This window comes from Trachypithecus francoisi, unplaced genomic scaffold, assembly GCF_009764315.1.
Source record: "Trachypithecus francoisi isolate TF-2019V2 unplaced genomic scaffold, Tfra_2.0 Lachesis_group7, whole genome shotgun sequence".
Taxonomy (NCBI): domain Eukaryota; kingdom Metazoa; phylum Chordata; class Mammalia; order Primates; family Cercopithecidae; genus Trachypithecus; species Trachypithecus francoisi.
In genome coordinates this window covers 48,968,021-48,995,825 of record NW_022681472.1, presented here as the reverse complement: position 1 = coordinate 48,995,825, position 27,805 = coordinate 48,968,021, and the positions used below count along the sequence as shown (strand labels likewise).

Genomic DNA, 27,805 nt, shown 5'->3' with positions numbered 1-27,805 from the left:
CATTACAGTCTACAATTTCCAGTTTGTAATAATGGTATGCTGATGTAAGTCATGCTTAGCTCTCTAGTGGACTTTCTGCACCAGTGTACTGGGCCTTTCAGTTGAACTAAAGACCGATCAGCTGCTTTCTATATAAATGCATTAATCACTCATTTATTCATACCATTTATTAGAAACCAATTATTATAGGATATTCAAAACTCACTTAGGGACCAATTCATTTAAAAATCAATTACACAGTTAGATTGTATAATGTACCAATTAGTCTAAATGATTTTCGGCTTTTGGAAACTATTTGTAATTTACAAAATATATCTCACTAAGTTAATAGAAATGATATATAAATAATTCAGCAACTTGTGTGTTTATTCACATCACTTCTTGTAACAGCACTAGTTATAAATGTTGGAGATGGGGGTATGGAGAATGCTACAACTCTTTACTTCTTATTTACCTCACTGCAAAGAGTACTTGAGGGTGAGCAACAGAAATTGCACCTAAGATGGGCTCCAGCTCCTTCAGGTAATCTAATCTGGAGGCATAAAACCAGAGCAATTGATTTGAGGCCCAGGTTACACTTTTAGATACACACTCAAATGCACACATAATATACACACCACTTACAGATACACAGAGCTCATGAAAGTGCTCATCATGTAAGGCCAAAAGTGTTGACTCCCAATTATCTTTGAGTGTGAGCAGGTTACATCAAGACTATGAAGCCATTTTTTTTGTTTCATTTTTGTATCCATTTCACCATTATATTCTTCACTGCACCTAGCATCGTTCCTTCATACTAGTTGTTCAGTCGTGGTTTTTCAAATAAAAAAATCAATTAAAAATTCACACAATTTAATAATGTCATTTTACAGTCATTACTGTACCCAATTATTTGCTCTGTAAAAGAAAGAAAAATTCACTAATTTATTCCATTTTGGCACCTTTCCTTATTTGTTCTAGTGAAAATGTTAACGAGAATTTTATAATCTCAAAACAGATACTGTTGCAGAAAAGCAGTCCAAAATCTTCCACAAGCTGAGAAATCAGCTGCTGGACATTAGAGTGTAAGTCTTCTCCCTACGGAATACCCAAGGATCATATAATGTCCCACACCATGCTTTTTTCCTTCTCAGGAATGTAGAGTGAAACGTTAAGTTACAGCTAATTTGTAAGAGAAAATAATACCAAATTTATTCAATGTATGATAAAAAAGACATGTATATTGAAGACAAATTTCATGCTCAGAATCCATGACATTCCTAATATTGCTCACGCATTCCTGTGAAATTCCTGGCATCTTGAATATTTTAACCACGTTAGAGATGAAGCTACTGTCAGACACATGGGCCTTGGCGCTGACTCTCCCGACTCTTTGATTTGTCTTTAAATTTTCAGTACTGCAAAGAACTTCAGGGGAACATTTAAATTGACTGTTGACAATCAGAAAATTGAAATACTAACAAAGTAATCTCTGCACATTACTATTTTTTTCAAAGTAAAAACTTGGCTCGTTTCAAAATAAATCATTTTATAACCTAGATAGCAGCAAAACTTCATTTTGAAACAATAAAATTGAGTGAGGACAAAAACATCTTAAAAGCAAATGTTATAGTCACATACATCCATATTTAGAATCATTGTCATTCATCACAAGCAATTGGATGGTCTTTTCTGAAATTCAGTCAATATTATTTTCCTACTTAGTTAGGTATCTGTTTTCAGAGTTTTAAGGATTTCTGGCCACTTCGGTTTTGTTGTTTCTTACTTTTTTTTTCCTTTAAAATAAATAGCCGATAGAAATGACAATGTATTTCACAACTTTTGGTGATACTGTAGATATAGTAGAGCCATCCATTCCCAAAGAAATTTGGCTGCTGTCTTAAGAGTGTTCCTTCTAGAACCTGGTTTCATCAGATGAGAATCACTTTATTTTCAGTGGGATTTGTGTGGACTGATAACAGATAAAGAAGTTCAGAGGACTCACATTATGATTAGGAAAATAACTCATCATGAGCAATATAGATTGACAAAATGGAGAACTTTGTAATGAAACCATGCCCTCGGTAATGTTAGCACCACGTAGTTAGTCACCTTTCAGGTATTAAATGAATAATTTACTCTTAAATTTTAAGAAACGTAGAAGGAAAGGAAGACACTTTCTGGTGAATTAAAGAAATATGAATTACCAGTGTCTGCTTCCTTGTGCCTCCAAATGTTTCTATGATAGAAGCATTTGGTCTAGAATGTCTTTCCCATTATGAGAAGAACTTGTCCCTATGACTCTTGGAATGAAATTGCAATGTCCCTGTATTAGTTTGTTCTTACACTGCTATGAAGAAATATTTGAGCCTGGGTAATTTACAAAGAAAAGAGGTTTAATTGACTCACCATTCTGCATGGCTAGGGAGGCCTCAGGAAACTTACAATCATGGCAGAAGGCACCTCTTCACAAGGCGGCAGTAGAGAGAATGAGCACCAGGAAATGCAGACACTTATAAAACCAAACCCATCAGATCTCATGAGAACTCACTCACTATCACAAGAACAGCATGGGGGGAACCACCCCTGTGATTCAATTACCTCTCACTAGGTCCCTCCCATGACACGTAGGGATTATGGGGATTATAATTCAAGATGAGATTTGGCAGAGGACACAGACAAACCATATCAGTCCCTGTCCAGGGCACTGAATGTTGAGAGTAAAGTAGGCTGGTGGAGGAAAATAGGAGATGAGGGGCAAGAAGAGAGAATAAAGGAAAGTGAGTCCAAGTTTACCTTCTGTAGAAACTGCAGCCCCTGGAAATCAAGCAGTTATCCAACTCCATTTGAAAGAAGTATCAGAGATTGCCAGATCTTGCCAGGGTGCCTAGGTGCCTGGGTGCTGGCTACAATCAGCTAGGCTAGGTCAAGGACTAACACTTTCTTTTAAATTTCAGCACAAATTTGATCAGATGGAGCATCAGAAATATGATTATCTGACTAATTCAGGTAAAGACAGAATTTTGATTGACCCATGAATGAACAGACTGAGATCATCCACTCCTATAAGCATTCATACAAAGTTCTTTTTCAGTTCAAAACCCACAGAACTAATACCTGAGGTAAAATAGAGAATGATTTTGGGGATTTTGAATGAATACAGGAAACTAGAACTCCGGTTTCTGTGTTTGCCTTGCAGAATCCATGAAGTTAAAGTAATCAGTTATTGCAAGAAGACGGGGGTTCAAATCATTGTTTTCTAAGTTCATGTATGTGTGTGTGTGTGTGTGTGTGTGTGTGTGAGAGAGACAGAGAGAGAGAAAAGTGCAAAGAACTTAAGAGCAGAGCATTTTTTAGTTAAATGATTTTCTGCATTTTGAATGAATATGATTCAGACTTAAAACCAAACAAAACTTTTAATTCTTTAAAGTTGGTCAGGTTTATTTTAAGCAATAGGACTGATCTGCAGAAGAATGACAGAAATGTTCCTTTCTCCCTTGGTGGTTTACGGCTGAGACCTGTACTTCCTCAGTATATCAAAAGATAGGAGAATGTGTTCTGGTTTTGGGGTTGCCAGATTCAGTAAGTACAAATGCAGGATTTCCAGTTAAATTTGGATTTCAGATTTTTAAATGACTGCTGTTTTAATATAAGTATATTCCATGCAACATTTGGGACATACTTATATTGAAAAACTTGTTTATCTGAAATTCAAATTAGCCAGGTACTTATATTTCACCTGGCAGTGCTATCTGGCCTCTGCCTGGCCATTGTTTCTGTGAGTGGCTTATTTGACAATGTTTCCTGTACTATTTTTTCTCTTTCTGGCCAGAGATGCAGTGCTTTTCAGGCTCCCACATTCACCAGAGCCATCATGGCCGCAGGGTTCTCCCAGACATAAACCATTTTGCTTCTGGTGATAAATCATAAAAGCCAAGATAATTGAAAATTCCAGTGAGAGACATAAAACAACTTATTGCACTGAGTGTCTGATAAAACCTTACTGTTTAAAATTTTATGTTAGTGAAAAAAAAAAAAGAAATGAGATAGCGTGTACCAAATCTTCCTTGTCAAACTTTGGCAACTGAGATCCGAAACCTTTGAATCTGAATCCCAACTCTGCCATCTACAAGCTGAGTAGAACCAAGTTATTGAACTTCTCTGAGCCTCAGTGTCCTCGCTTTTACATTGGAGATAATGACAGATAATAATATTAGCTACCCTAGGAAGAAGATTAAATGAAGTAAGATATATAAAGTACTTGACACAGTCATAGTAACAGCTCTTTCTATTACTACTTTTACTACTGCCACCTCTACAACTATTGCGATCACTAACATTACGTGCAAGGCATTGTGGCAGACAATATAAAGCAATTGTTAAAAAGCTCACAGGCTGTTTTGGAAATAGAACAGCTCCTAAAGAAATAAAGAACAATACAAGCCAGCAGGTCCTAAGTGCCAAATGAGGGTCACAGATGGATAAACTACAAGAGCTCAGAGGAGGAAGGGACATTGGCCATATCCCTGGAAGCATATGAGGATAGAATGGTTTATGTCCTACCATGTTCCCCTGGGAACTTTCCTCTTAATAGACACCTCCAAATGCAGATAACTGATTACTTGCTACAGCTCTACCAGCTGCCTCTATTTCCTCCATACTACCTGCAATGCCCTAGGTCTCTTGACTAACAAACACAAGTGTGCTCCTTAGAATCACCAATAACTTTCTTCAGGTTAAATTCGAAAGCTGTTATTTCTTTCTGTATCCATCTGAAAACTTTTTTGACCCTCTGTTGATGACGCATCCATTCCTTTCTTAGTATATTCTATGTATTTACCTGTTTGACTCTTTTCTATTCTCTGCTTATGGATGCCAGCCAGTCCCTGGCCTTCTCTTTTTGCGCCCCCCGCTTTTTTTTTTTTTGAGACAGAGTCTCATTTTATCACCCAAGCTGGAGTGCGATGGCACAATCTCGGCCCACTGCAACCTTGGCCTCCTGGGTTCAAACGATTCTCATGCCTCAGCCTCCTGAGTAGTTGGGATTACAGGTGCCTGCCACCACACCCAGCTAATTTTTTTGTATTTTTAGTAGAGATGAGGTTTCACCATGTTGGCCAGGCCAGTCTCAAACTCCTGACCTCAGGTGATCCACCCTGCTGGACCTCCCAAATCTTTTTGCTCTTTTTTATTCCTCTGTATACTTTTTAGCTCATTTGTGCAAATGGTTCCTGTTGCTAATTTTATATGAATATTTTGTTCCCTCTAAACAACTTCTTTCCATTAATCACTGAAACAGTTGAAAGAGGAATATCCTGGTAATGTGCCACATTTATGAGAATATTAGTAAGCCTATAGTCTTATACCAACAACAAATTCATAAAATTGAAGTCAGTGTAGAATTAGCATTGCACTGAACCAGATTAAGGTTGACAGATGTCCACTCAACTAAATTAATATTTCCAACTTAATTGAATCATTTGGCAAGTTTTCCTAGCTGACTCATGTGGTTCTTCCCCATGCTTTGCCTTAAAAAGTGTATTATTAGGATGTCACCGTAGTAAACATTGAGAAATAGTAAACTTTCTGGCTTTTTTATTTTCTTTCTTTTTTTCCGCCCCCCCAGTGACATCCATTGATCTACTCTTGGCGTTTTGTGAAACAGGCACGCACCAGGGACCACAACAGCAGAACGTTAGAGAAAAAGATAGTGTCAGAAGTGGTGGGGACTTAGGGAAAAAAAGTGGTGACGGAGTTTTTTTTCTCTCTCTCTCTTTAACAGATTCATTTTATTTTCATCACGGGGTGCATCCTGTTGGCGAGTTCTCTGGGTCAGACCTCCGATGGCTCCTAGGTCTCGGGGCTGCGTCTGAAGTTACTCGTTGCTCAGGAAGAAAGTGGAGACGGTTGCAGTCCCCTCACTCAGTGGGTCCGGCTGTGTCCCCTCACTCTGTTCCGCCGCCTGCGTCCCCTCACTGAGTGGGTCCGGCTGTGTCCCCTCACTCCGTGGGTCGGGCTAGGCCCCTTCATTCACTTGCTCTTCCGGCTGGTTGCCCTCACTCAGTTTTTCCTCTGGCTGGGTCCCTGCACTCAGTAGCTCCGGCCGCAGCTCATGCTGAGGGAGCTCCTGGTTCAGCGGGCCACTGGGGCCTGATGGTGCTGGCCCGCTCCCGTCCTCAGGTGTTCTTACAGTCGAGGTCTTTTTTGGAGCACTTTTCTTCCTGGCTCTCCCTCGACGAGTTGCTTTTCCTTTCTTCGCTATTTTGGGACACTTCTTAGGGCTTCTGGGCCTTGGCTGAGAGAAGGACTTCCTCTTTCGTGTTCCCTTGGTGCTGGCTGGTGGTCTGGCGGTGGGCAGGCTCTCGGCTTTCCATCCGTCTTCGACAAGTCAACGTCTCCTAATGGTACGGAGTTTTCTGATTTATCAAAATAGGAGTCCTGAGACTTTTAAAAAATAAAATAACGTAGATAACCTTAAGATTATTATAGAAAAATGTTCAGCTAGTGGGGGGCAAACAAACTTTTCCAGAGCACCAATTGCATGCCTGGTTTCATTTTTCAAATACAATTAAAATGGAAGTCCTGCCCTTTATCCAAATTCTCACAGAGAACATGAGATTCGACTTTTGAACTCAGTAATACTGATAATATTAGACAAATATCTTAATGATATAGACTACTAATAATTAGACTGTTTCCAGGTAATCACTTTTTGCATCTGAAAAAAGGGAATGCTAACATTAGATGTCAGACTAATATCTTAAATATATATTCTAATTATTATTAGACTAATAAATTGGCCTATGGAGCAAGAAATTTGCTGTTCTACAAAACTAACAAATCAATAGACTGGTTGGTTTAAGGAAACTACTCTTTAGAAAAAAATTTAAAACCCCAACATGAAAAAAGTGAAGTCTGTAGCTCTGCCTGGAGCCTAAAGAGAATTTGGACATTAAAGAAAAATAAAGTAAAACCAACTATCAATCAATTGATTACTCGTCTTTTAGAATTGAGGATCTATTCAAAGATATACTCCATAAACCACTTTCCTCAGACATTTTCATCAGAAGAATATTTCATTTTTAGTAGAAATAAAATTATCTGCAATTCATATAAAGTTTTGTCATTTTCAAAGAGCTTCTTTACACACGTGATGAATGGGACAGGATCTACAGTAAAAACAACAACAACAACATGGCTGTTGGTTTAGGCTCTGCCATTTTCAAGGTAATCAATTTTTCCATCTGGAAAAAAAGGGAATGCTAATACTTCTCAGGATTGCTAAGATGATTTATTTAAGTCACCTAGTAAGTTTGTCCATTGGGATCCATATTGGCATAAGGAAATAATACCTCAAATATCCAAATTATATAAAAATAATTGTTATTATTACAATAAAGTATACTAATTTTGAAACAAATATAAATGATTTTCTCACATTTTTCTGTCCTTCAGAAATGCCTGTCAAAGTATAGAAATGATTTACTTAATTAATTACATGTATGTGAGCATCTTGAACATCGCCAGCAACAAATACCTGCTAACTGGTTATAAATGACATTGATGAATATTTAGACAAAAATTTCAGCAGGTAACTCTGAAGTTTCTATGTGCATAATGTAAAAGCAAAAAACATATTTTAGAATTATATCTGGATTACATGTATTCTAGTGATAAGAGAGATTTTGTGCTGATTCATGTAACAACAGGCCTACCTGTCATTCCAGGCCAGCATCCATTATGATTGGTGGATGATTTCCATGCCATAAGTTTTAGATATTTTACATTTCACCCTTCCCTTATAGTTATATAAAGATATTTTTAAAATTGTAAAAAATAATTGGTCAACACATACATGTGAATGCACACCCATATATACATTTGCAAAACACAAACTCAACAAAAGACAAGTATATAGAATATATAAAAAACTCTAAAAACTTGCTAGTAAACAAACAAATAATCCAATTAGAAATGGGCAAAAGATATAAAGAGACTTTTTTTTTGAAGAGGACACACAGATGGCAAGTAAGCTTATGAAAATATGTTAAACATCATTAGCCATTAGGAAAATGCAAATTAAAATCACGATAAAATATCATTACACACCTATCAGGATGGCTAAAATAAAAACATAATGACAAAGCCAAATGCTGGTGAAGATGGTGAAACTGGATCACTCGTACATCGCTGGTGGAAATGTAAAATGTAAAATGGTACACTTTGGAAAATAAGTCTGGCAGTTTCTTGAAAACATGCAACAACCATATGAGCCAACAATTGCCCTCCTGAGCATTTATCCCAGATAAATAAAACTATATTCACTTTATGGGTAAATAGCCCTAAACTGGAACAATCCAGATGTCCTTCAGTGAGTGAATGGACAAGCAAACTATGGCACATCCGTACCATGGAACACTATTCAGCAACCAAAAGGAGCAAGCCACTGATACACATGACAACCTGGATGAATCTCCAGAGAATTATGCTGAGTGAAACAACCAAAATATCCTAAAGGTTATATACTATATGTCTCTATTTAGATAACATTCTCAACAGGATACAATTGTAGAAATGAGAAACAAATTAGTAATGGTCTAGGGCTAAGAATGGTGGGGGTGGGAGGAAAGGGGTATGACCACAAGGGCAATGTGAGGAATACCTGAGTGATGAAAATGTTCTGCATCTTGACTATATCAATGTCAATATCCTGGTTGTGATACTTGAGTTTTGCAGGATCATACCACTGGGGGAAACTGGGTAAAGGATAGTGGTGGGGAAATTATTCTGTATCATTTCTTACAACTGCATATGAAATAATTATCTCAAAATAAAAGTTTAATTTAAAAAAACGTTAAAATATATGGCATTGAAATATTAATCTAGGCTACTGAGATTTTGATGCTCTCTTAAATTTTATACCCAAGTACTCAAGGTGAGTGACTATCTTGCCTTACTTTGGTTCCTGTCCTAGAAATCTGATTAAATGTGGAAGAAATCACAGTGAATGGGGGCTCTAAATGAATTGTCAGGAGTTTCCAAGGAGGATTCTGCAGGCTTGTGGTGATAGAGGTGATAGAATGCTTTAACATATTTTGGGAAATAAGAAAGGTAGTTAGTAGGGAGACTAGAAACCCCAGGAGGTTCAGGAGAAGTTTAAGAGACAGAGCTTGCTAACAGAATCGTCCTACAGCCCTTGTAGGGAAGCACAAAGAGAAGGGATATTATGCAAATATAGATATTTAGAGGAATCAAACAAAACTAGGTTTTTGTTGTTGTTGTTCCCCTTCCATCACTCCGTTCCCCCTGCTGTGAATCTTGTCAAGAGGAATCTTAGAATGCTAATGTCTCGGCATTTGACACAGCGAGTGATAATTGCACAGTGGCCGATTGATTTCTGACTCACCCCTTTGCAGATCAGCCCTGCAACTTTGCATTCATTCCAAGCCTCAAGGAGTAGAGCACAGCAGCAGCAGGGCCCACCTTCACCCGTCAGATAATAAAGTTAAGTCATGCAGCTTAAAATAAAATAAGCAAGAAGCAGATGGTGAAAAGGACAGAATGTAGCGTATTTAATCTGTCCATGTTTGTGAGGAAGCAATTGTCTTCTTAGCTTCAGAAAACAGAGCAAGACAAACAATAAAGCTTCTCTTTCCTGGACACATATGAAATTGTTGATAGAGATGATCTGGAGTTTGGGGTAATTTGACCCTCATCTTGCTGAATTCTCTTTCTTGGAACCAGGAAACTGAGCTGGCCTGCTTCTCCTGGTAGGCAATCAATGATAGGAGGAGGTTAGCAGCAGTCTGCTCAGTAAACAACTCCGAACAAAATGATCATACGCAAATGAAACCAATATTGGACAAAGTGAACCTCCCAAGGCCCGGGGTGGTCATCTATAATAAAAGAGCTGTCAGAGCAAATGGGCTAGTGTTAAATACTTCAGCGTAAACTGTTAGGCAGAGGCCCCTATGAAAACACAAGGCGGTGAGTAGTGTCATGGAGCGTTTATTCCAATTTGGCTTGTTTAGAATCGCTACAATGCTGGAGAAAGACGACAGAAAAAATGACTTTGCCTTCTCTGAGAGGGCTCTCTGACACTGAAATCTGGAAGGCTGGCTTGAGCCCTTTGTCTGGAATTTATTCTTATTCCAGTTCAGATGGTGCCTGAGTATTTTTTAATGATGTGTCAATTAAGGCCCATTGCTGACTGCCAGAGTGGAAGGATCCGGTAGAAATCTGTGTGCGAGACGAGGTAGAGCCGGGTGGCTAAAGAAGGAGAAGCCGCGAGGAAATAGGCAAAGAGTTCGGAAAGCAAATGAAAATGAGGTTCAGCCTGGTTGTTGTTGTTGTTGTTGTTTTTCTTTTTGTTTTTTTTGAGACGGAGTCTTGCTTTGTCGCCCAGGCTGGAGTGCAGTGGCGCAATCTTGGCTCACTGCAAGTTCCGCCTCTCGGGTTCATGCCATTCTCCTGCCTCAGCCTCCCGAGTAGCTGGGACTGCAGGCGCCCGCTACCACTACCCAGCCCGGCTAGTGTTTTTTGTATTTTTAGTAGAGACGGGTTTCACCGTGTTAGCCAGGATGGTCTCCATCTCCTGACCTCAGATGATCAGCCCGCCTTGGCCTCCCAAAGTGCTGAGATTACAGGCGTGAGCCATGGTGCCCAGCCTGTTGTTTTTCATTAAGTTTAATTACATAATGGGGAAAACATTCATAAAATCTACTTTTTTTTTTTTTTTTTTCAAAAGAACACATTCAAATAGAAGATACTTGGAGGTGGTCAAGAAGAGAACAGGCCTGGCAGGCCCAGCCGTGACTCCCTTGCCATTGTTCCATATCCTTGGGGAGTGTGAATACCAAAACACAGGGGCGGGGTATGCTAGTGGACTACCTTCTGGTGAACGCCAGTTCCGTTATCTACATACTCTGGGCTTTATGCTCTGCCTTATAGTACAATGAGTCGGAAACTGAGTGAGGTAGACGAAAAATGAGCCTCCCCTTCCCATGCTATAGCTGTTCTTGACGGCCTGTGAGTCTTCACCTGGAACAGTACACCTCACACTTCCCTTCCTTCTCTGTTTCGGACCTACAGAGAATGTAGCACACATCTCAACATTTAGCTTTCTCATGTTTTCATTTTCATTTACCTTGTTTGTTCATCCACCTGGCCAGCAGGTTTTGAGTGCTGAGGTTAACACAGTAAGCAAAATAACCACATGGAGTCATATAGTTCCTGAGTCTCTCATAGAACTTCCTGTTAAGCCAGGTAGCAGACAATACCCAAAATACCTTAAAAACAAGGCCCGTCCCTGCATCTCATGATTTCTCAGAGATAATGGGGTATGTTTAAGTGGTTCCATTGGAAAATAAGTGATCTGATGAGTTCGCTGAACTCATTCCCTGTAATGGTTCCTAAATTAGACCTCTTTTACAAAAATACAGACATTAGGCTTATAACTTTGATGATTTCCTAACAGCAAAATATGAGACTTTTAAACATGGGATTATTCTAAACTATAGTTATATCAGGCAATAAAACACGAAATTGTCCATGCCATAACAAAATTAGAGATTAGAACCTGTCCTTGACTGTGGTTCTAACCATATGGACAGAGAAAATGGAGGAAATGGGTCAGCAGGGGGAGGGGAATGAATCAGACATTCAGAGGGTCACAGGAGCCAGGGATGGCGGCCAACTGTCTCCTTTCGCCTGCACTGAGGGGTTTTCCAGGACCCTGCACTTTTAGTGCTAATGCCAGGAATGAGTGAGTTAGCCACCGTACCAGGTGCTGAGTTAGCCCCCTTACCAGGAGTTTCTGGACCCCAGCTTTGTTCCTGCACTCAACTCTGTGAGAAATTTCCCTTTTTGCTTATGCTTATCTGATCTGGGTTTCTGTCACTTACTTGTAAACTGGAGTCCTAACAAATGGTTAAGTAGCATTTTCCACTTTGTAAAGAATTTTTGAGTCTCACGACGACTTTTTGAGACAAAGTAGATGACATCCCCATTTTGAAGAGAGGAAAATTGGCTTGAAATCCCAGGCACATTTACCAGCTCATATGGCTAAGTAGGTCAGGTAGCAAAGCTGGGCCCCCTGTCTCCTATCATGAGAGCTTTGTACTTCTGGAAAGCTCCCTCTCAGCGGGTGGGGGGGTGGGTATCTTGCAGGAATAGATTCTGTACTGCCTGGGCATCCAGCAGTCACAACCTGCACTTTTAAAGACACTTGCTCTTATATACCCCCTCTTCTTTACTTCTCTTAAGTTTGCATGCTGCATAAACTTCCTCTACCCTACATTGTTTGAAATTCTGCCATTGTAGCCCCTTTTCCTATCCAGGGTTTTCTTGCCACTTCACTGAGTGAAAAGGTGGGAAAGTAAGAGTAACCAGAACTCAGAGATGACCTCCCTTACAGTCTTTACAAACATGTAATTTAATCCTCAAGGCAATTGTATGATATAGATTTTACTCTTTCCTTTTATAGATAAAGAATTTGAATCCCAGAGATGATTAAGTGGCTTTTCCAAGGTCACTCAGCCATTATGCAGTGACACTGAGATTCCAGTTCAGAGTGTCTGACTCCAGAGCCCATTCATTATTTTGCCCATATATAATGCAAACTTCTAGGTAGGCACAGCCCTCTATTTTGGAGCACATAATTTATTTCACTGGGAGAACAAAAGTGAGTCTGTGGAAACTCTCAGGACAGAGGAAGCTCAGTGATAATGTTGGGTGACTCTGGGTGCCGTTTTAGGGTTGTCCGATGCAGCATAATTCTAGAGCTGCTAGAACAGTGTAGGCCCTAAGATAAAGTATAGTTTCTTTTCACAATTCATTTATACTCACTCTGGAAATTTTTCCTTCAAGCATTTGGAAGGCCCTTATGTTACCAGAAAGGGGTTCCAATCCAGACCCCAAGAGAGGGTTATTGGATCTCACGCAAGAAAGAATTCAGGGTGAGTCCACAGAGTAAAGTGAAAGCAAGTTTATTAAGAAAGTAAAGGAATAATGGCCAGGTGCAGTGAGTCATGTCTGTATTTCCAGCGTTTTAGGAGGCCAAGGTGGACAGATCACTTGAGGTCAGGAGTTCGAGACCAGCCTGGCCAACATGGTGAAACCCTATGTCTACTAAAAATACAAAAATTAGCCAGGCATAGTGACAGGCCCCTGTAATTTCAGCTACTCGGGAGGTTGAAGCAGGAGAATCACTCAAATCTGAGAGGCAGAGGTTGTAGCGAGCCGAGATCACTCCACCACACTACAGCCTGGGCAACAGAGCAAGACTCTGTACTTAAAAAAAAAAAAAAAGAGAAAGTAAGGAAATAAAAGAATACTACTCCATAGACAGAGCAGCCCTGAGGGCTGCTGATTGGCTAGTTTTATGGTTATTTCTTGACCATATGCTGCCAATAATCCAAGGGGTGGAATTTTCATAAGTTTTCTGGGAAAGGGGTGGGGATTTCCTGAAACTGAAGGTTTCTCTTCCTTTATGCCACATAGGGTAACTTCTGGACATTGTCATGGCATTTGTAACCTGTCTTTGCTCTGGTGGGAGTGTCTTTTAGCATGCTAACGCATTATAACAGGCAGTGAGGACAACCAGAGGTCACTTTCATCACCATCTTGCATTTGATGGGGTTGGTTGCCTTCTTTATTGCATCCTGTTTTATCAGCAGACTTTTTTGTGACCTGTGTCTTGTGACCTCCTATCCCCTCCTGTGACTAAGAACGCCTAACCTCCTGAGAATGCAGCGTAGCAGGTTCCATCCTCATTTTACCCAGCTCCTGTTCGAGATGAAGAGATGAAGTCGCTCTGGTTTGACTGCCTGTGACACGCAGGATGAGTGTTCCTCCAAAGGAAATAAAACATTTCAGGGAGAAGAAAGTGAAATAGGCATAATATTTTGTTTAATGTCTGTTATTAGATTTACTACTAGATGTTTATTATAAAATTATAATTATTGAAAATAATATAATTTTAAAAGTATTTAAAATACATATGAATAAAACAAATTATAAAAAGTCATCCTAAAAACATCTCCCCAAAGTCACCTCTGTAAAGATGCTGCCGTTCATTCTTCCAGGTTAAATACACACACTCCCCCAAAAACATCATATAAAAAAGATTTTAAAACCAGCTTATTTTCCTTTAACAATAAATTGTGAATATCTGTACATGTCAATGAACAATTATATTTTTAATAGCATAGAGAATTAATCTCTACCCAGATAGATGCTGGTAGTTATGTTTTATATCCATTCTTTCCTCTTCCCCTTCCCCCATCACCAAAATCCGGGCCCATGCATGAGTAAAGCAGTGTCTGATGAGCTGAAGTATTTAGTAAGCTAATGTTCACTGTCCCCAGCAGGAGGCCTGCACAGCTTGGCTGATGAGAAATGAACTGCCTGAAGCGATCTTTTAATGGCAACTAATTTCCCATATTTGATTCTCAGCTTAGCCAACTAACATCTAGTTCAAGCGTGACAAGGCATTCACAGTTCCTTTTGAAAGTTCTCTGTCTGAGAAGCCAAACAGTATGTTCAGGGCCATCGTGACCTTCCAAGATCTTGTCCTGTCTACTCCAGACCAAACTTTGATCTGCCAGGGTCAGTGATCTTATGAGAAAAAGTTTATGTCTTTATATTGAGCTCTTCTTTTTGATTCTGTTTTCAGATAAGTTAGCGCTGAAAATTACTGAGCAACAAAGTTTGTAAATGTCAACTGAGACTCCTCAGAGAAACCATAGAGCTATTTTCATTTTCTTTAGGTTCGTGTAAACAGTTTCCTATCAATTGGTCTTTTTCATTCTTAATGCATTTAAGATATCTAATAGGTATTAAGCTCCTCTATCCTTGCTTTAAACAAATCCTATTACTCTGTGATTCTATCCCATTACACAGTGATTATTGAACAGAGCTCAACTTAATTGGATATGATCATGTCCTGGTATGTAGAATTATCCAGGAAAATTAGTACTTTTAGTTGCCTCCAATAGCCCTATTTGTGGCTGTATTTTATACTTTTTTTCTAAATCTACAGATGAGTTCTTTTATATTTTTTTGAAAGTGGCTCTAAAATTTCTTGTTAATAGCTACAGCATGGCTAGATTCAAGGGAGACTACATTCAAGGATTACTTGATCTTAAGTTTTATAGGCAGAGAGGTAGGTGCAGCATAACTTAATGAATATTAGTGTCCTGGTCTTATACATAGGGCCGTGCGTGTGTATGTATGTCTGAAGGTTTTAATATCATCAGAGAACATTGCCAGGTCCTACTTGCCACCTCCCACCTCTGTTTCACATACCTAGTTTTGGAAGCCAGGATTCTAATTATTTATATTTTGGACTAGATTGCCATTTTTCAATTCTGAGACAATCTCACCACTTTATTTACACCTGAGTAAGAATGGCAATCTCAAACAGTACTATAAACCACTTGCCAAAGCCTAGCCGAATGTAGGCAGCATTGCAAGCCTCAAAGAAAAAACCAGTCAGCAGAGGCCGTCAGGGGGCACGATAGGCCTCGGGTCCTCACCCTAGACGGACTAAAGCATGAATGTGTACCTGTCCTTGAGATAATCCTGAACTGTTCATTTCGGGGAAGAAACCATCACACAAAACTAGACTCAGTGGTTCATTTCAACTCTTTAGGAAGAAGTGAGATCCTTGTTGTCTTAGAGAAAGGCCATTCCAGATACTCCTCTGTCCCAATAGTCTCTTAAATTGCACATGAAACAGTTTACCTCGTTTCAGACTCACTGATATTGGTTCATCAGCAGAGTAGTCATCTAGCATGGAAACTTTTGCTTTTCTAAAAAACCTAAAACATTTGACAATTTTGCAGGAGCATCCTTAACCTTGATGTGGTTCAAAACCACATCACACGGTGGTTATGGCAGTAGGCTCTGGTGCCAAACTGGTCTGGCTTTGAACCTCAGCTCTGCCACATGTTCTTGCTATGACGTTGGACAAATAAGGTGGCCTTTAGAAGTCTCAGTTCTTCAATCAGTGAAATAAGAAAAACAATAACAACCATCTCCTAAGGCTGTCATGAAGAATAAATTACATAAACCATGATTTTAGAGCAATGCTTGAAACATAATAAATTTTTATTCATTGTTACTGTTACTGTATTAGTTTTACTATTATTATTTTATCCATGCTTTCAAAGCCCAGGCAAGTTAGGCATGATTTTTAAGATACAGGATTTTAGATAGCTAATTAGGTCACAAACTCTGATTCATTAACCTTCCATCTCAATTAGATGACAGTCTCATACCTAATGGTCATCTAGCATCAGGTTGCAGGCACCAAAAGCCCTAGACAAACTCTGCCTTTCTGTTTCTTTCTTTGTTTTGGTTTGGTTTGGTTTTAGGATGGATTCTAATAAGAGTAATTATTTCAGTCTTAGATCCTTGTGCTTTTTTACCTTATCGATGATGGCCAGGAATTGGCCAAGAAATGGCTAAAAATGTGTCAAAGATGCTCTGGAAAGGGAGGATTGGCATTACATATTTTTAAAGGGTAGGAGTAAACAACTGTGGACAGTAGCTGACATTCACAGTCGATAGTATGGAGTTGTTATTTGATAAACTGTTTTGTTTTTTCCTTGCTACATTATTCAATATGGTAGTCATTAGCCTCATGTGGCTCTTTAAAGTTAAATTAAATTCATTAGAATTGAATAAAATTAAAAATTCAGTTCCTAAGTTCTCATTACCATTGGCTACACTTCAAGTGCTCAGTAGCCACATGTGGCTAATGGCTAACATAGTGGACAGTTCAGGTTATGGAATATTTCCATCATTATAGAAACTTCTACCGGCTCACTTGACTTTCTAGGGTGCAGGGAGAAAATGACCAGCTTCTGGGTAGGTTGAGGCTTATGTGCAGATCCTTTCCACTGTCCCAAGTATTCACACTGCCGAGGCTGAAGTGCCCTGAAAATGTGCTTACTTTTCAAATGTACAAGATGAATTCAGTTTTGACCCAACCCTTGGACTGTGAAGTAGCCTGAAGGGACTTTTTTAGGTCTGGAAAAAGGTAGGAAAACTGTCATTGAGCCTGACCCTGTCTGTCAAGGATACTTCAATCTAGTTAGATCACCTGTCACTTGGTAGTGAGAGGGGTGGGGTCCAGATTTTCAGCCCTGCCAAGTTAAGGAGACGACGAGATGCTGAACAGACCAACACTAACAGATGTTTCTTAGGGTTCACCTGGACCTGGCATAGGCATCAATAAGATTTACTTAATGTTGACACTTCTAATGCAGGATGCAATGAGTAATAACCAGATCAAATTTCCATATAAACAAAATTATTCTCTCCATTTTGAAGAACTATGATTTGGCATTTTTAGGTGACTTGCCTAAGTTTGGCTATCTGGAATTGACATAGTAGCTACATGTGATTTTAAGCCAAGTTTTCTGATTAGAAATTCTGAGACTCCCCCCATAAACTTAGCTATGTTGTAGTTTTAACAGTAAATATAAAATCACAAGCATCTTTGGTAGTGTGGTCAGAGTTTATTTTTATCTTGGGCTAATGATCTTTCATTCATTAGCGTGAGCATCCCATTCACACATGGACCCATGATTCCAATAAAAATGTCACAAAGGTAATATGACTATAATTATTTTATTTTTCAAACTAGGATACCATAGATGCAAAGCCAAAAAAAAGTACATTTGCCCTCTTATCTCTCACAAGCTCACCTGGCATATGCCAATCAGGTAATTGCTTGTGCAAACGGATCATTAGGTGCACAATTACCTCATTTGAAACACAAAATCAGGGCTGAGTAGAAGCATTCCCTGCATGTGCAATTTTGTGAGTGTACTAATCATTACAGCCAATATGGAAAAATTAGCCCTTAAATTCTTTTTGCACCTATGGCTTTCTGTTTCCTTCGCTGATGGTATTCATTAAAATCAAACAAACATGATATGTTTTTCTGGACATAAACAATTAGTCACTTTCCATCATCGCTACTTGAGTAAACATGTACGTAAAACCATGTTGTGTATGCAAACTTCACCTCATTCAATCTAAGCAGGGTAGTTCTCCTTTTACCCCAGGCTTCAGCTGACATTCTAGTTCATAACTGTTTGCATGGAAATGATGAAGCCTTTATTTTATTTTATATTTTTTCTTTCCAAATACATTTGGCAAAATCTTCCAAGCTGTCTCCTTTATGGCAGAATATTGTCCTTGGCCCATTTATATGCTAATTGCTGAAGTGTTACCTTTTACTGACAAGTATTTACATGTTAATTAACTTTGGGAGGATGGTTAGAAATACTAGTTTGCCCTGTTTAAAGTGATAAAGGGGATGTTCTTTCAAGAAGAGAACAAAGACAGTATCATAAAAGGAAATTATTTAATTACCTCCTTCTAAGAATTAGAAATATGTTTTCCAGCCTTTCTCTCTGTAGAGGAATTCTCCAGATTGTGACCTGAGGCACAAAAGGAGCAGGGAGTGAACATTCTTCCTTTTAATCTGACTTCCAGGTGAACACATCTGGTACATGGAATCTAGGTCAGTGATAGTGAAGGAGGAAAAAGAAAAAGAAAATGAAAAGCAAGTTTGGAAATAGTATATATTTAATCTAAAATACATGAGCATAAATTGATTCCGTGAAAACCAATACAAATGAATTAAACATACTCTCTTGACCTCTGATTTTATTATACTGTTGTGTGTCCTGGCAATCACTGAAGGGAAGGGAGTAGGAGAGTTAGGATGTGATAGAAGATGATGTGATGGAAATACTGAACACCTGACAGGAAGAAATGATCGAAGTGGGAGTTAATAACATTAAAACAACTAAAATGAAGACTACTTTGAACTTAATGAGCAAAAGAAGTATAGTGAAGTATGGCTCATCAAATAGGAGCAACAAATAGAAAGACACAGGTATAAACCAAAAATAAAAATTCTAGGTCCCAGAACCAACTAAATGAATCCCTCTTCTTAGCCAAGGGCATTCCAAAATAAACCTGAAACACTAGTTCAGGCCGGGATGGAAGTGGGTGGTCGAACATGACCCATTATACCTTTCTCCCTTTGGAATTCAGTCTCAACTGACCAGCATTAACATTAAAACAGAGAGACTTAAGACTAACAAAGCAGATTCTTCACACCAATAAAATGCCAAAATGACAGCTAACAGGCCCTAAAAGAAATCGAAGTGCCTTTCCCCCCAAATATATTTATTTGACATATTTTGAAAAGGCCCTGCAAAGCTGTCTCCTGCGGGGAAAATCTATATCCTGTACAGAATCTCTTTTCCTTGCCATGTTTCTTTCCTGATCCAGGAGAGAATTAACTAAGAATCTGGTGCCTTTTATTAAGTCTGATAAGAAATATTTACAATCTATTCTCTCTGAAGCCCTGTTACTTGGAGGCTTTATCTACATATAAAAACCTTGGTCTCCACAAGATCTTATGTTAACCCAGACACTTCCTTCCTTAGATAAACTTTTTCAACCACTTGCCAATCAGAAATATCTTTGAAATCTTTGAATTCACCTATGACATGGAAGCCCCTCCCACCCCTCCTATAAAACCAAGCTGCAGCCCGATGACCCGGGCACATGTTCTCAGGATCTCCTGGGGCTGTGTCATGGGCCATGTCACTCATATATGGCTCAGAATATATCTCTTCAAGTATATTTCAGAATTTGACTCTTTTTGTCAATACAGGAAAGTTGATCCTTGTCAGCATATAGAAGGATGTTTAGGGGAGTGAATGATTTAGTGAGTCATACTTAGGCACTCTAAGGCTTGTAAACTTATAAATGTCCATGTTTGTTCTAATGATATTCACATAATTTTTTGAAATCTTCATTTTCAGGTGAATACCAGTGGGTACAGTGAGTCCTGTCTTTATCATCCTCTGGATGCTTGCCCAAAATTCATTCTGGCAACAATTTCTGGAGATTTTAGCTGTCCCTATTTTTAGAATATACCTAGACCTTGTTCTCCATTTCCGCTGCCTTTTAAAAGATCACTACTTGCCTCCTCAATGTTATTTTAAAAATCTCCTAACTGGTCTTATAACTTCCAGCTTGTCTAGTCTCCAATTCACTTTCCATACCTTTGCCAAGATGATTCGCCACATCCTCACTTCGTTGATTTATCCATTCAGTAAACATTTTCTTGTTGAGGGCTCGGTGGTTGGTGTGTCATTTTACATAATTATGTATTCTAAGAATTTGAATGGGTTTGCTATACAAGTTACATACCCTTTCACTTGCTAACTGATAGTCATGTTCATAAAATCTAATAAGGTCTAAGAGGACTATGCTGTGAGCTCTGAATTTTGGATTTGAGGCATTTTTGGTGGTTCAATAGAAAAGGTAGAAATGTTTGTATTTTTCCACAAATGTTAAGTATGTGAAGTTTACATTTTTCTTCTCTAGTAATATAGATCTGCCCTACCAATGGAGGTATCTTTTGTGATGCTACCACTTAGAAGAAGTGGAAAAGCAGAAAGTTACATACCATCTTCTCTAACTTCTTTATTCTTCAAAAGGGAGGTAGTGAATGCTAAAAAAAAAAGTGAGGTCATTGTGGGGAGGGAGGTGGGAACTTGTGCATATTAATGTATAGAGGAAAACAAAAAGATAAAGACAAAATATAAGTTCAAGGAGTTGTGTGGGGAGGAATGGGGATAATGGGAGGAGGAATAAGGAATGCCAAAAAAAGAGAAAAGACAAAAAATTCTGATTTCAAAGCAGAAAAGTAGTCCCTGATGGGAAACGTAAAGAATACAGAGTAAATGTTTTATATGCATCTCAACATGCTTAAAATTAGTCTCTGGTAATAGAAGTAACATCATTTTGCAACCAAAGATGGATATATCTCCTTTGAAAGACTTTCTGTTTTAATAAGGAAACATAGTATGCTAATAGGGGTTTATTCATTAATTTAAGCATTGTATGAAATCTTAAACTTCTGATCACTGGAAGAAAGTTAACATCAGTATTTTGTAGAGAGGAAGTAATTTTCTGATTGTGTGCCACACAGAAAAGCATTATTGCCATGTTGCATTTTTTTCTTGACTTTTTTTTTTTTTTCCTTTTCACATTTTGTTTGGTCTGGAGCCAAAAGAAGAAATAGAGTCTGAGTGCCAGAACTTGGAAGGATAATTAGGGCCTTTCCTCTAACTGGTTGGCTGTAAGCAGGCAGTGGGAGCTCTTTCTCTCTGAAGTAGCAATCTGTAGGAGAAGAAAGACCAAGTGTTTTTTGTTTTGTTTGTTTTTGTTTTTATGCCAATGTCGCTCTAGCTCTAGCAATATTTACTCCCCCAAAGGGCTCTTGTCTAGACATGGTGATCCCCATGATGACATTACGAACTATCCTACACAAACCTGATAGAAAGCCACAGGTAGATAAAGACTATGTGTGAATAGAATTCAGGTTGAGTAAGAATGGTATGTTGTGAAAATATATATTTACATTTTTTTCAACAAATATGTGAAGCATTAAGTATCAATAACATATGTCAGACTATGTTCTAGGTGATCAGAATACATCAGTGAACCAAGTCACCTGCCCTAATGGAGATTACAGTCTGGTAGAATTATACCTTCTTGTTTGCTTTTTTTTTTCCTTAAATCTTGCTTTATTAAAGTATGTTTTCAAATATAAATTATTACAAGTTACATTGGATTACAATAATTAATTGCAGCATCTTGGGAAAAAGTAATTTATTGGGAGAACAGTCATTTTTTCCACTTAATAAAGAATAGAAGAGCCGTCTGTATCCCAAATCCCTAATTAAACCCCACCTCTAGGCCACCTATGAATTTACTGGAAGTATATTTTAATTACAGACAAAATATCAAGCATAAAATTCGTTTATGTTCTGCTTAGGAACCTAAAAATAGGAGATGAGAATGAACATCACAGTCACAGAGTCTTTGGAAATGTTTTATATTTATAAAGAAAAAGTTTTCTGTAATACCTTACATTTTGTTAAACTTCTCTCATGATCCACACACACATAAATAGCCCATTGAAATCTTCTCGTTTATTGTTTACTTTTACTTCAAAAGTGAACATAAAAAGGAAGAAATTGTTATCTTTTTTTTTGAGACTTTAGAAATGTTGTATAAAAAGGGGGATAAAATGATTAATTCTCTGTCCAGTCAATAGCTATGGTAACTATTTAGTATGATGAAGATGCCATAAGATATGAAATTAATGAACAATTGTCCTAATTTTCAGTAAACATTATTATTTTAAGTCCTCTATTGCTCAAGTCTCCTATTGTTTAAATTTTTATCTTCCTTTCCTTTTGAATGCTAGAGTTAATGACTGAAGTGTTCACATCAGAATTTTCCCCTTTTATGTAGCCCTCTCAAACCCCACAGTTCACATCCACTTGAAACATACATAATTATAAAAGATGAGAGACCAATTATTATCTTCTCTCCTCCCCTGTATCCTCACAGGTGCCTGGCTACTTCAAGAGTTGAGCTAATCACAGGGAAGATTCAGTCTCAGTTCAGCTGCCTCATTTGATCAACTCAAGACTGAGTCCAACAAAAGTGGTCTGTTTACTGAAACTCATTTTCATTTTTTCTCATTAGTCTATACATGATTGAGACTGGAAAAGGACAAAAGAATAAAACGAATAATGACAAGTAAAAATCATTTTCTCTGGCCCTTGATTTTTGCCTTCTTTTTTTTAAAATGTAGTTACGTGCTCATTTTTTTTCCTTTTTTATTTTCTGCTTTTTTTTTCTCTTGATTTTCCCATTTATGAAGGGGGAATTAGGAAATCCATGGTCTGAGTGCTGAGATGTTCTGATAGACCTTCAAGTTTTCAGCAGTACTCTGAATCAGAATAATATACTCCATCAAGGAGCCTGACAATTGGCAATACCTTCCCAGAAATTCAGGAGTGCCTTTGCATGAGGAAAAGCAGAAGGGAGTAAAGTCATGAAACATTGTGTGTGTGTTTATATAAAATTATATATTTTTGTTCACATATAATAATTACATATTTCTGCTAATTTTTCCTTTTAAAGGCTGCTATTAAGTTATTTAAAACCTATTGCCTAATAAAACTGCAATTCACCTTTGTAATTCACTCGTTTGTTCGCAGTCACAGAGAAGATAGAAATTGAAAACGTTTTCTGCTCTCCTTCAGTACCAACCTCCCAATAAAGTGATGGTGGAGAGAAAACAAGGATCTTGTTTCAAAAATCCTTTAATTCCATGTAATTGAAAACATGAGTCCAACTGACATTTTTAAGAAAGGTAAGGAGGGAGTGTATTACATAACTAAAAGTCCTGAAGTAGTGGTCACGTAAAGATTATTACATGGATTAACAATGTCACTCAAATAACCATTTTTTCCCTTATGTCTTTCTTTCCTGGTGCTATAAGATGGCCTCCCACAGCTAGTGGAAATTATTTGCTCCTAATTCACATTTAGCAGTAAGTAACAGTATGTCTTGTAGCAGTTCTCTGGAGGATCAAATAAACTTTTTTTTTTCTCCATAAGCCCCTATCTGAGTGTTTGATTGGCGCAATTGGTCACATTCTCTGAACCAATCATGCAGTTAGGAGGATGGGACCTGCGTGTTGACTGGCTGAACCAGTCAAGACCCACACACATGGAGATGGGGTGAAGTCAGTACATAGGCTATATGGGTGCCATGCTGATGGCTGAATTATGAAAAACTCAAGGAAAAGGGTGAATGCATGTTGGGAGGTTGAAAACAGTATACAGTCACCTCAGAGATGAACATCGGAAGGGTTAGGCAATTCTTAAAATGTCATTCTCAGCCCTCGAATGACATCCAGAACCTTAGCCTAGTGTAGATCAATAATTTGTCACTCACATTATTGATAATGATGGAGTAACCATTAATTCAATAGCATTTAAAAATTCCTGTACAATGAATTTTACATATGTAAAGTGAATTTTTACATTAGGTGAATTTTACATATGCATGGTGAATTGGACTGGTTTTTGTATTTCAAAAAGAAATTTAGGCACAAGGGCTGTGTGAGAGTTACATTTTACCAAGTTATCCACTAGTTATTTAACAATGACTAGTCACAACACATGCCCTGCCGTGACACCAGTCTGTGGGTGTGAACTGGCCAGAAGGAAGGATGGGATAGTAGGCCTGGCAGGGCCTATTGCACAAATCATAGTCTAGGGATTTATTAACAGGGCCCTGCGGTAGTGCTGACTTTAGCACAACACAGGGTTTGCTTTGCACATTGTAGAGGAAGCTCTACATGTTGGAGATATCTAAAGAACTTCACTTCAGCAATGATTTTCTTATTGTATAAACTATGAGTTTTATTCTACAAACGTGAAAGCATAAGAGGTATAACATTCTTCTGTTTTTTTTTTTGTTTGTTTGTTTTCTTTTTTTTGAGATGGAGTCTTGCTCTGTTGCCCAGGCTGGAGTGCAGTGGCCGGATCTCAGCTCACTGCAAGCTCTGCCTCCCGGGTTCACGCCATTCTCCTGCCTCAGCCTCTGGAGTAGCTGGGACTACAGGTGCCCGCCACCTCGCCTGGCTAGTTTTTTTTTTTTTTTTTTTTTGTATTTTTAGTAGAGACGGGGTTTCACCGAGTTAGCCAGGATGGTCTCGATCTCCTGACCTCGTGATCCGCCCATCTCGGCCTCCCAAAGTGCTGGGATTACAGGCTTGAGCCACCGCGCCCGGCCATTCTTCTGTTTTTAAAAGTCAAACTAAATGTAATTCATTTATTTGGTAATGATCGAGAATGTAATTTTAGACATTATCGAAAGATTTTTCCTCCTTATTTTTCTTCTCCTCCTCTTGATAGTCCTTCTACCTTTAATTAAACCTCCTTTCCACAACCACAGTGGCTTCACATTTGTCAGTCTTCTAGCCTTTATATCCCAGTAAGTTTTTATTGTATTTTGAAACAAAGACTTTCAGCACAATAAGGAATCATAAGGACCAGGTTGTTTCGTTTAGAAAAGGGAAAATGCAATGAGAATCAAAGACAAATTAATAATTCATTATATTGCTGCATATTACCATAGGATATATTCTACAAACAGTTACATAGCATTTCCTGCATTATATATTATAATTCACCTCCCCCACAACAACAAAAACACACACACTAGAATAGGTTGCCAAAGGAAAGTGCAAAATCATTCCCTGGAGGTCTTCATGATAAATCTGAAAACTTCTTACCCTAATGAGTTTAGGAGATACTTTTTAGGTTTTCAAATTCTTCCTGCGTGGAAGCTTCTTCCCCTCCCTTTTCTCTCTTCACCTAATTCAATCCTGTTTACCGTAATGACCTCAGGTACTCTTTCTGTTCAAATTATCCCAGCATATCCTGGGCTTTTCCTTTATAATACACAGAATTGGCAAATATAAGTTGTATGTCATTAATTGGTTAATGTCTATCCTCTCTGTTAGGCAGTCACACTCATTTGGCCAATGGTCATGCCCTATCTCCAGGTTCCAATGCAGTGCCTGTTATATAATGTGTTCCATAAATGCTACCAAACAGATGAACATCTCACTTGGTAGACAGAAAATGGAAAGGAAGGAGAAAAAGCATATAGTCTTTTGTAGTGCCTAGCATTGTGCTAGGCATTACTTATTATTTTATTCTCATGGCAACCTACAGTAATAGCTGATATTATCTTCTTTTGCAGATGAGGACGCTGAAGCTTTAGAGATTGTTTAACTTACCTGAAATCAACCAGTAGGTATAAGAATATCTGCCTTCAACTAGCAGTGTGTTTTTCCATGATTTTATTTTCAAGATTAGTTGCATCTTCTTTCAACAGGTTCTAGAATATTGAAGGTGGGGAATGTGAAATATTGTTTTCCTCTTAGAAGGAAATGACAGAAAAGATATTATCCTGAAAAAAAAAATAAGGGAAAAGACATTTAAACTAGCTGTGGAAATTTAAAGCAAGGTGCAGAGAATAATTTTACTGGGATGACTTTTCTCTTAATGTGCCCTAAAGAAAGCACAGTACTGCGTACTGAGTGAGGTTCACTCCCAGCAGCAGGATGGGTCCCCATGAACCATGTTTCCACCATGCACTTGGCATTCACTGGCCCCTGCAGCACGCCTCCAATGGAGTTTGCAAAGTTCTCCCTAATTTGGACCTGCTTCAACCTTTCAGTCAAACAAAAGGATCACTTTTAGTGGGTGCCCTTGTCAGCTGTTTCTCTGAGAATCGGGCCTTTTATAACACCCAGAAAAAGCACTCAGTAATTGTGCAACCACCCCTGTTTCATTTATGTAACTGAGATTGATGAGAAGGGAAGGAAAGTGTTTACAGTGCAGGAAGACAGGAATTTTGGGATTAAGTAGGAAGCAAACTGAAATGAGCTGTCTGGGGTAATTATGAAACACATACTTCATATGTTTTCATTAGATATTACTACTATACTGCATAAGGCAAAGGAGTTTGATTAAACTACAGTTCAGTATATAAATGTATGCATAAATTACAGGGAAAGTGGTTAATTCATTACATTTCAAAAACTCTTCAGGGACGTTAAGTGAGTAGAAATGTAGTCACTAGGTACATAGCATAAGAAAACTGTAATTAGGTGAGGGGTGTGAAGACATAAAACAGACAACAAGTGTGCCACCAAAACATGGCCAGTAAAACTTGATGCTCATGGATTGAAAACATAAAAGCCAAGGTAACAATCCATTGCAAAATCTAAGAAGCTATAACAACTTCATAACTATTATTGGAATCTATCATAATATCATTAAAATAATCTTCACGTGAACTATATGAGTCTACCAATTCCCCTTTGTTATGTATATGATTTGTCCTTCTCTTTAAACTTATTTTAGGTTTGGGGATACAAGCGAAGGTTTGTTATACAGTTCAACTCCTGTCATGGGAGTTTGTTGTACGGATAATTTTATCACCCAGGTTAAGCCTAGTACCCTAGTACCCAATAGTTATTATTATTATTATTATTATTATTATTATTTTGAGCCGGAGTCTTGCTTTGCCGCCCAGGCTGGAGTGCAGTGGCCGGCTCTCAGCTCGCTGCAAGCTCCGCCTCCTGGGTTTACGCCATTCTCCTGCCTCAGCCTCCCAAGTAGCTGGGAGGCTGCCACGTCGCCCGGCTAGTTTTTTGTATTTTTTAATAGAGACGGGGTTTCACCGTGTTAGCCAGGATGGTCTCGATCTCCTGACCTCGTGATCCGCCCGTCTAGGCCTCCCAAAGTGCTGGGATTACAGGCTTGAGCCACCGCTCCCGGCCTATTATTCTTAGTATTATTTTTTTTTTGAGATGAAGCCTCACTCTGTTGCCAGTCTGGAGTATAGTGGTGTGATCTCAGCTTACTGCAACCTCCACCTCTCAGGTTCAAGCGATTCTCGTGCCTTAGCCTCCTGAGTAGCTGGGATTACAGGCATGCGTCCAGTTAAGTTTTGTATTTTTAGTAGAGATGGGGTTTCACCATGTTGGCCAGGCTGGTCTCGATCTCCTGACCTCATGATCCACCTGCCTCGGCCTCTCAAAGTGCTGGGATTACAGGCGTGAGCCACCACACCCGCCCCCAATAGTTATTTTTTCTGCTGCTCTCCTTCTTGCCACCCTCCGCCCTCAAGAAGACCTCAGCGTCCGTTGTTTCCTTCTTTGTGTTCACGAGTTCTCATCATTTAGCTTCCACTTATAAGTGAGAACATGTGATATTTGGTTTTCTGTTCCTGCGTTAGTTTGTTAAGGATAAGACTCTAGCTTCATCCACACTCCTGCAAAATATATGATCTCATTGTTTTTATGGCTGCATAATATCCCATGGTGTGTATGTACCACATT

At 38.6% G+C, this 27,805-nt stretch overlaps 1 long non-coding RNA gene across 2 annotated transcripts in view; it reads left to right on the top strand.

Moving 5' to 3' along the window:
• The first annotated feature begins 5,563 nt into the window (after positions 1-5,563).
• LOC117079377 overlaps positions 5,564-27,805 on the top strand; it is a 38,718-nt gene continuing 16,476 nt past the window's right edge. Inside the window, exons 1-4 of one of the 2 annotated variants that reach the window (XR_004435402.1) lie at positions 5,564-6,383; positions 22,441-22,539; positions 23,097-23,251; positions 25,657-25,706. This is a non-coding gene — a long non-coding RNA (uncharacterized LOC117079377). Of the gene's footprint in view, positions 6,384-22,440; positions 22,540-23,096; positions 23,252-25,656; positions 25,711-27,805 lie in introns of both variants that reach the window. The other variant, XR_004435404.1, reaches the window with a different exon arrangement.